Source organism: Manis javanica, chromosome 7, assembly GCF_040802235.1.
Source record: "Manis javanica isolate MJ-LG chromosome 7, MJ_LKY, whole genome shotgun sequence".
Classification (NCBI taxonomy): domain Eukaryota; kingdom Metazoa; phylum Chordata; class Mammalia; order Pholidota; family Manidae; genus Manis; species Manis javanica.
This window is the reverse complement of record NC_133162.1, coordinates 17892995-17902328: the sequence shown is the minus strand read 5'-3', so window position 1 is coordinate 17902328 and position 9334 is coordinate 17892995. Positions and strand designations below refer to the sequence as shown.

General features: G+C 45.7%; 1 long non-coding RNA gene across 1 annotated transcript; it reads left to right on the top strand.

Moving 5' to 3' along the window:
- Positions 1-398: 398 nt before the first annotated feature.
- On the top strand, positions 399-9086 carry LOC140850557 (uncharacterized). The gene is made up of 5 exons (XR_012133491.1): positions 399-517; positions 1579-1699; positions 2054-2132; positions 8473-8590; positions 8804-9086. It is a non-coding gene; the product is annotated as an uncharacterized lncRNA (long non-coding RNA).
- Positions 9087-9334: the final 248 nt, after the last annotated feature.

Genomic DNA, 9334 nt, shown 5'->3' with positions numbered 1-9334 from the left:
TAGCTTATTTAATCTTCACAGCACCATTCGACAGCTAAGAAAACTAAGTCACAGGGTAAATTACTCACTCAAGGTTGCCCCGACAGTAGTGGTGAAGTAGTCAGTCTGGCTCCATAGTTTGTCATGGTGACCATTACTGCTTGTCTCATATGCCCAGCACTGAAATTATTTCATCTTACTGAAATCAAGGTTCCTCAAGACATGCTGTCATTCCAGCCAGCCAAGGAGCACACTGTGTTCTCCCTTCTCAACCCACACTTGCAGTTCCCCCTGCTGACATCTATGGGGTTATTTAACAACCTGATGACCCTTTTTATTTACAACAATTTTTATATGTATTTTTATGGGAACACTATCTGAGCTCTATGGATTAAACTTCATCATTTTCCTCATTTTACAGAAGAAACTGAGGCGTGGAGAAGTTAAGTCGCACACGTGACAGTGATCTCATGATAATCAACAGCAGATCCAAGACTTGGCCTTAGAGCTGTGAGAACATCCTCTTGGCTTCTAGCAGGTGCTCAGTAAATACATATTGAATTGAACTGAATACAGTGCTTGTAGAGTAAGCGCCTGACAATTAGCTTTTTTGATTGTAATGTAAGTGTCTGACATTAAGCTTTTGATTGCCGGAGGCATCTGCTTCAAAGACATCCATCTTGAATAAACGCCTTGCTAACTACACACATAGATAAAGAACCAGGATGCCCCACCCATGAAGATCCCCTTTTAAAAAACCCTGGTTGTTGTAGGGAACTGACCCATTGACTGCTTGCTTTATCCTTCCATCGCTTTAATTCCTGCTCTGTGGTTTTAAAGCCACCAATAAAGAGTGAGCCTGTGAGATCCTAGGCACCCTACCCTTAAATACAGTACCAGCAGAACCCGTGGCCTGCTTCTCCCCCCACCACCTGCAGTCTGGCTGTGTGGCCTTGGGGAGCCACAGACAAGCTGCTTACCCTCCAGGATTTGTGAGTAATAAACCTCATTTTTTCAAAGTTCCCTGATGACTGTTTCTGAAGTATGTCTTGCAGTCACAGTAAGAACCAGAGGCCTGGTCCAGCTGTAACATTGGCTCCGGCTGGGGAAATGTCTGTGGGGGCTGCCACATGTAGTAAGGGACCCCGAGTGAATGCCCCACAGGCATTTATAGCTGACAACAGCATTATCGATAGTCTAGGATGACACAAAACAATGCTTCAACAACCTTTTCTGTGTGTCCCCTTGACAGAGAGGCTCAATATCTTCCCTGAATATGCTGGTGGCCCCCTTGAAGACCAGTTGTTCAACTGGCTTCACAAACTCAGATATGGGTGGGCCCGAAGTCTGGATGCCAGACCTCCCACAGAGGTTTAAGCATGTTAGTCGGGGCAGAAGTGTTACTGTTAATAGTTTTCTACCCATGTGATTAATGTCATCCCCTGCTCTTTCTCAACCGAATGACTTTAGGGCTCTGAAAAACGATGCCAAGAAAATCCCCCAGATGTGAGGCTGGATTTCTGTCCATCATTAGCCCAATCCCTGTGGCGATGAGTGAGCTTCATCATGCCCATGGCCTTTTCTCATTTGCCTCCACAGATGTTAGTCCTGGTCTTACAGGATGGAGTAGCTCTGGGGGAAGCATTTTCCTGGTACCCTACAGATGGGTTAGATTTTGGTCACTGATGAAGACACAGTTGATTTGGCGTCACCTTTTGGGGTAAAGAGACTCTTCAAGGCTTCTATGTTGGAATGAGGCAGAGGCTCAATTTCTTTCCCTCCAGGACCATAGGGTATGATTTTAGGAGCCAGATTTTGGATAAGTAGAGTCTGAAGGAAATTTGCAGAGTCGGTGGGGCAGAACAGGGGGCCCCAGGGCCCTTAGAACTTGGGGGAGGAGGAGGTTGGCAGAGTGAAGAAAAGGCATAGATGAAGAGATGGAGATGAAACTTCAATGTTCTCATCTTTTCCTGCCCTACCCCTCCCTGTACCATCACCATATCCTGTGGGTTGCATTACAGAGTGGAATCTATTAGCATAAGAACCACAATAATAATTACTGTCTCTTGCACAGATGCTTTACCACCAATCACCTGGAATGGTCACCACAACACCACTGGGGTGAGCAGGGGGCCAACTCCCAACCATATGTGGTAAGGATTCTGAGATTCTGAGACACAGGAAGTCACCAGACTTGCCCAGGCACCTTAGCAAACAAATCATAGACAGTGCTCAAGGGTCAGTATTTTGACTCCCAGTCCAGCGCTGTTCATTTCTACTTTCAAAATAGGAGTACAGGTGTGTAGACATGTGCCGACTGTCTCCAGTCACACATTCCCTCCTGCACTAAAGACTCCCAGGTGTGCCCTTTCCCCCTTTATGAGTTTTCTGTGCAAGTGGCACCATGCTCCTTCTCCCAGCCCAACTCGTTACCCCTGAATTGGGGAATTGGGAAATGCCCTGATCATTGAGAAGGAGGAATGGGGAGGAGGCATCTGGAGCTAAGGGACCAGCAGGTAGTAGCCATGCACAGAAGTAATGTCAGGTAGTGGAACACCCAACACAAAGCGGACAAACCCTGTGCACAAATGCCAACTCTACACCCCTCTAGTGGCTGTAGGAAATCTCTTGAGCTCCAAATGGGGACATGGCAGTCATATGACCTTGGCCCACAGTGCGGGGTTCTCCTTTCATCATGAGCCTTTGAGGTGCAGCAGGGTAGCCAGGGGGCAGATGAGAATTGGAGATCTGGACCCATTTGGAGAGACTGAATTTCCAGTCCCAGCTCTGCTCTATTCTGAGCAAAGCACGAGGTGTTTACATCTTTTCTCCAGTTCAAGCCAGTACAATAATAGCCAGAATGCTATTATTCCCATTTTGTTGATAAGCAAATAGCATCAGAGAAGTCAACTCATTTACCCAGGGTCACACAGCTTGAGGGCATGGTCTCACTCTCATGGTACTTCCAGCAGATCATCTTGTCTTATTCCTTATTGAATCCACACTGTTCTTCAAAACAATGGCTCAGTGAACATTTGTTGAATGCATAGAAAGTGACCCAAAAGCTTGTATTTAATCATGAAACCACACTGTTTACTTTGAGGTATAGCTTGATGATGTTGCCTTCACCCCAAGTTTCTCTATGTGGTGATGCAATAAAAATTGCTCCTTAGAAGAATGATTCCCAAGGCTTAGAAAAGTTTGGGAAGACTCATTCTCACAGGCCCAACCAAGCCCATCTCTGCCTCACCAGGTGAGTCACTCGGGGGTGATGAGGTCTTCCTAGAAAGGCAGGCAGGGCTCACTAGCTGCCAGAACTCTCCAGGGGATTGGCACCTGCAGCCCGGTGTTTATATTCTGATTACATTTGATGGCACACTGAATGGGCGACTAATTACAGCATGCCCAAATAAGGTACTTTAATTATAGCTTCTTTAATTCCAACAAGAACTCTGCTCTGAAAACAGAGGGATGAGTCGGATACAGATCTGCTTGCTCTGATCCCTGCATGTGGCCTGGAAAACAAATCACTGGGAAAGTCAGTGGCTTATTCCATTAGCTCCTGATAGGACACTGCTTTGTAACTGCTGGGAAGCTTCCTAAGGGAAGGGCTGCTTGCAATCTTTGCAGCCTGATTACTAAGGCTGGTGGCCTGGCCAGCCCTGTGGACACCTGGGGGCACGGGGGGGTCTGACTCTGGCTTGGGTTCAGCCTTCTGGCCCCTCGTTCTGTAAACAGCTGTCTAGCTGTCATGGGCATTTCTGGAGGGCCTTCTTGCTCTGCTCAGTAGCTGGAAAAGACAGACCTGGAGACTGTGCTGCCTGCTGCTGGAAATCACTGACTGATTGCCGCCACCTCTGGGGCCGTACAAGCCCAGGAGGGATTCTGATGGAGCCTTCCTGGTTTCCACAGACCCTTTGACAGGTGTACTGTTTTTGCAGTGGGATTCTTCCTGTCCCCCTGCTGCTAGGCTATAAATGTTCTCAGGAAAATGTGGTCAGTTTGGAGGTAAACTGGTGAATATCTTATTTAAAATACTTTAAACTCTTTTCAAGATGAATTTGGGAAGGCCATGAATTTTAGCTGTTTTTTTTTCTATAGTGACATTAACACCAGGATTCAGTGACTTTTTGATTTCTATTGAGGATAATAAATCTTTCCATAGCCCTGGCTCCTTCTTGTCCTCTGTCTACTGAAGTGCAGCATTCCCTCCAAAGCTGAATTGTTTGGGGTTCTCTTGGGACTTTTCTCCTGTCACTATGATTGTCATACCAATGATGAGAAAATCTTATCTACAAAGTCAGACAATTTCATGTAAGTGACTTCACTCACTCCTTAGAGCCAGCTCTGAAAGGTAGACAAGGCAGCTATTGATACTCTCATGTGATAACTGAACTCAGAGAAGCCATGGCCCTGTCATCCAATCAAAACAAGGGTCTATATCGTCTGATGCCATCTCCAGTTCTGTTCCCTGATGCCCATCAACAGCCTTGTTTTGACAATAGCACCCTGTTTCTCAGCAGCCCCCAGCGGCCCTCAAGCCATCATTCAGAGAAGACCTCCAACTGATTCTTGGTATTTCATTTCCAAATATTTATAGTGGGTTAGAACCGAGACCAATTTAAGTGAACAAAGATCTATTAATCTATTAATATCTGCTAATATCTACATGTGCATGGTGCTATGGACAGACCAACTCAAATCACAGCTGTTACTGGGACTTTGAGGAAACCATATAAACATTAAAAAAACTCAAGATTGAATGAGATCATGTAAAGTGGCCAGCACCTTGAAGGTGCTAAATTAATGGTAGTGATGCCTTAGGTACATTATTGTTTTAATCCTTACAAAATCCCTTATGAGGTAGGATCTATCCTTATCCCCATTTTGAAGATTGGTAAATGGAAGTTATTGGCCAATGGTTATATGACTGCATTTTGCACCCAGGTCTAACTGGCTGTAAACATAACTGGTGCTCTCATTCACTGTCATGAGCTGTTTCTTGCAATGAAGACAGGGACTGTCCTCTAGCTGCTTGTGGTGGCCATAAGATATTGTGGAACACTTTGACTGGGGTAGGGATCTCTGTCATTTAGTCAGTCCTGCCACACACTGGTTGGGAAAAGAAGAAACAAAACATTTGCCCTTTACTTCTGCCTATTTACCAAGTGCGCACAGATGCTGGGAGAATGACTGACATACAAATTCACTTGAAAGCAGGCTTGCATTCAGAATTCCTTTTGTCATTAGGTGGCTTATCAAAGCATAGACTCTTGAGGGGATGGTTGGAAAACTTGATGTTACAAACTAGGCCTCCTCCTGAAGAAGGAGAACCACTGGTCCCACCCCCAGGCACTTCTTTTTCAATTGTACAATTCATCCAGAGAGCTGTTATCTTTTGGGAGAATCACAGGTGCCTTTGAGAATCTGGTGAAATATAGTTATTCTCTCCACACACAAAAGGCCATAGGCACACAGCCACACGCAACTTTGTATATAATTTCAGGTAGTCCACAGATAATCTTACCACCCACTTCCAACAGCCCATTTCCAGCCTGGCATTTGGAGTCCAAAGGCCAGGGGTTGAATCTGAGTCCTCACCTGGTGAACTTGCCTGAGGTCAGCATCCTCAGTTATCAATGTGGCCGGGAGTGAGGACACATGAGCTAACTAACCCGAGGGAAGAGCCAGAGGCCGCTTACCTGCTCAAAGCACCAGCCCAGCCCCTGGACAGACAGAGGCAGGAAAACTACCAAATAGCTAAGCAGAAAGGTCACCACCAAGGAGCCAGAGACTCCCATCCCCAAAAAAGCTACCACTCCCTGAGCAAGTGCAACTTAACTGCACATTTTATCGGCTTTTTCATTAGCCTCAATAACACACACTTTGTGGTGCCCTTGAGTGAGCATGGGGAGGGCTATTGGAGCGACTTGTAAATGTTAATAGCTCCTCAGACCAGCTTCCTTCCGGCTGGCTAATTGCTGGTGGGAATTGATGCCGAACACTCCCCACCCGCCTCTTGCTCTCAGAGCTGAAGCTGCCATGTGGTGCTCCTGGCCCTACTTGCTCCTGCCCATTTCCCACCAGGGCAAGAAGGCTCTCCCACCTGCCACACAGACCACACCTTGATGTAGAGCTCAGCAGCGCACTGTGCATGAAGGGTGGGGAAAAGCTCTCTGCCCGTGGGCTCTGAGAGCTTCAGTGCCTTGATGTTCAAACTGTGGTCTGTGAACCAAGGAGCATAGACCGTGGGGGCTTATTAGAAATATAGAATCGTGGGTCCCACTCCAGACTTAGAACCTGCATTTGAACAAGATCCTCAGAGTGATTCCTGTATGCCAGAAAGCTTGAGAACCACCGAGGAGCATTGTTCTAATAATGGAACTCCTCCCCGCACTTGCATGGGTGCCCAGAGACCTACAAATGCCCCATGAGGAAGATTTCACTCTAAAAATAGTGCAGCAGGAATAATGAGAAGTCCCCCATTAATGCTTCACAGACCACAAAGTGCTTGGGTAGATACAGGCTCTCTGTTGCATGCTTTTATTGTAGCTCTATCCTCCTTGCTAAAACCTATCCCACTGCTATTTCCCTGGAAACCTCTGTTTTAAGAAAAAGCAGTTGTGAGTTGGAGTCTTGGCTCTACCACTCAGAGATGCCATAACTTTATGTGAATTCCTTCTCCTGTAAGTCTCTAGATGCTCATCTATAAAATAGGAATGATAGTAACTGCCCTGTTTGCAGAACTATTGCTAGGATGAAATGGGTAATGCATGTAGGACCCTTAGCCTAACACCTGGCCTCTAGTGGATCCTGATAAATGGCAGTTCCAAGGTTTTGTTTCTCGTGCTGCAGCTCTTAGTGTAAATTCCCGCCAGACCCAGCTCTGCAGGACACAGGTGAGACTGTCTTCTGACCACCCAGTGCATGGGAGTCTTCTTAAAAATTTGTGGATTGACTGCTTGATCTTCACAATAGCCAGTGTGGTGAGCCACACAGTATTTTCCCTGTGTTACAGCTGAATAATCACAAGAACCCTGGGAGAAGGTTTTCTTTCTCCTAGTTCCTAGATGATAGCCAGGAGGTTTTGGGTTGGTAGGAAATTTGCCCAGGCTCACACAGCTAGGATCTCAGTCTCCTTCTCCTCCTGCCTGACCCAACACCCTCTTTGTTTTATTTTGTTGCTTCCTCTCAGGTTTATTTCATTTTAAGTTTGCAGATTCTCAGGGCTCAGGGACTTTTGTGGGTCATGGGTAGAAAAGAGAAGATTCTTATTTTTTGTTGTTGTTGTTCAATGACCACTTTTCCCAACTAGAGGAAAATAATTTCTTACTACCTACCTTAAGCCCAGCTTGCTGCCTTGACAACTCATCTGTCCAGAATATCGTCTCCCAGACTCTAGTCTTTGACCAATCACTTGCATCATTTTGGGTCTGTTCGAATACCATCCATGCTGTTTATTTTCTCTTTTGCCATATCAGCTCACTGTTTCAAAATGAAATTATATCACTGCCATAAATGGGAGTCTAGCCTCACCTTCTAATAATAGAAAGTAATAATAAGTACAATGCAAACAAAATGATGTTCTTTAATTCTAGGCAGGCACGATTGCCTAGAGAAGGCTCTGTGCCTGAGGCTTTCTTCTCTTCCTCCAAAATGAGATTAACAAGTGATGTTAGTGCCAGTCCTTGACATCCAAGCTTTCGTTTTGACATAATCAGAAAGATTGGGAAACAAAGAAAAAAAAAGCAAGGAAAAGGAAATGCATTTATCACCATGTGATGCAAGGCTATTTAATGCTATTAAGGTATCAATAAAATCATTTCCTAAGCCCCCAGGAATTCCATTCCCTGGGAAACAACATGCTAGTACATACTACGCCATTAGATGCTATGGTACCCAATAGCATCTATTGTTACCCAGTGGCATCTAATAGACTCCAGACAGGTATGTCTCGATTCCTCAGCCAGTCTGCCCAGTGCACAGGAGTGGAAAATGAGCTCCAGCGAAGTGCCTGGGCTTATATTCCAGCTCAGACATTTAATAGCCACTGACCCCAGGGAAGTTACTTTACCTCTTTTCCCTCAGGGATCTCATCTGTAAAAAGAGGATATTAATAGCAACTATTTCAAATAAGTGTTGTGAGAACTAAATTCGTAGTGACACACTTAAAATAATGCCTGGCAAATAGTAATTGCTACATAAATAAGGACTGGTGCCGCTGCTGATTTGATATGCTTAGGCCTGAAGAGGACAAGTCTTGCCTACAGTTCACATCATAACTCTTCACTTGGGTGAGGAGTATGGTCCAGGGCTGTTCCCCTGCTGTGTCCCCAGACTAAACAATCTCCCTCCAAAGGGAAGAACAGAAGAGCTGGGAGGGAAGGGTTCCAGAGGATGGGGACAGTTCTCTGAGGGAGCTGGCATGTGACTGGCTCCTGCTGTCTACCAGGCACTTTGACATGCTATGCACTGTCTCCCCTAAATCTGCAGTTGGTGCCACCCTCCCAATATTGCCAGTTTCCTGCCTCCCATGAAGATGGTAGGACTTCCCTTCCAGTGAGGAATCAGATGTGTCCATGTGAACGTAATTCTCCGTGGTCAATGAAAAGTGAGTAGAAATGTCATCGCAGGCAGAAACTTTCAGAGCTAGTGGGTGAGTCACTGCATCCTTTTTGCCTGGTTCAGTGACCATGGGAAATGGAGTTCCTGAGCAAGTATGGCAGGAGCAAGAGCTCCCAGCCAGCACATGATGGGAAGGGTGACAGAGAGGAAAATAAAACTGTGTTGCTGGAAGCCACTGAAATTTTGCTCCATACTCTAGCAAAACCTGCCCTATCCTGGCTGACGCCAAGTCTAGGTGCTGACCCACACCTGAGTTCTGCATTACACAAGAATTTGCTGTTTTGGGGAGCCTGCACCAGAGCCTGGGTCCAGTTTCAGGTGAGGTGAGCATGTAGTATCTATAATCTCTCTCACTTTTACCCTCCATCTCATTTCTCCCCTGATCAGTTTCTAGTAATGAAAGAGAGAAAACTTGGGCTCAGGAGCCTTGCTCAGCTGCCATCTTATTGCAGAAACCTGAGAAACAATTTCCCTCTGGGTCTGATTCTTGCTGAATCTCAGGGAAAGGAGGAACCCCATAAAGTTTTTGAATAAGGCCAGTGTTTGCTGTCTGAATCTCCTTTACCTCATCTCCTTATCTGGCCTTTGCCTGAATAATTCCAGAGACAGGAAATTTACCAGCCTCATCATTAATGGAGATTTGGACTATGAGATGTGAGACTTCTTTGCTACTGGACCAGGTGCTTGACTTCTTGAAAGGTGACTAGTTTTGAAGATCCTTGTTCTGTAA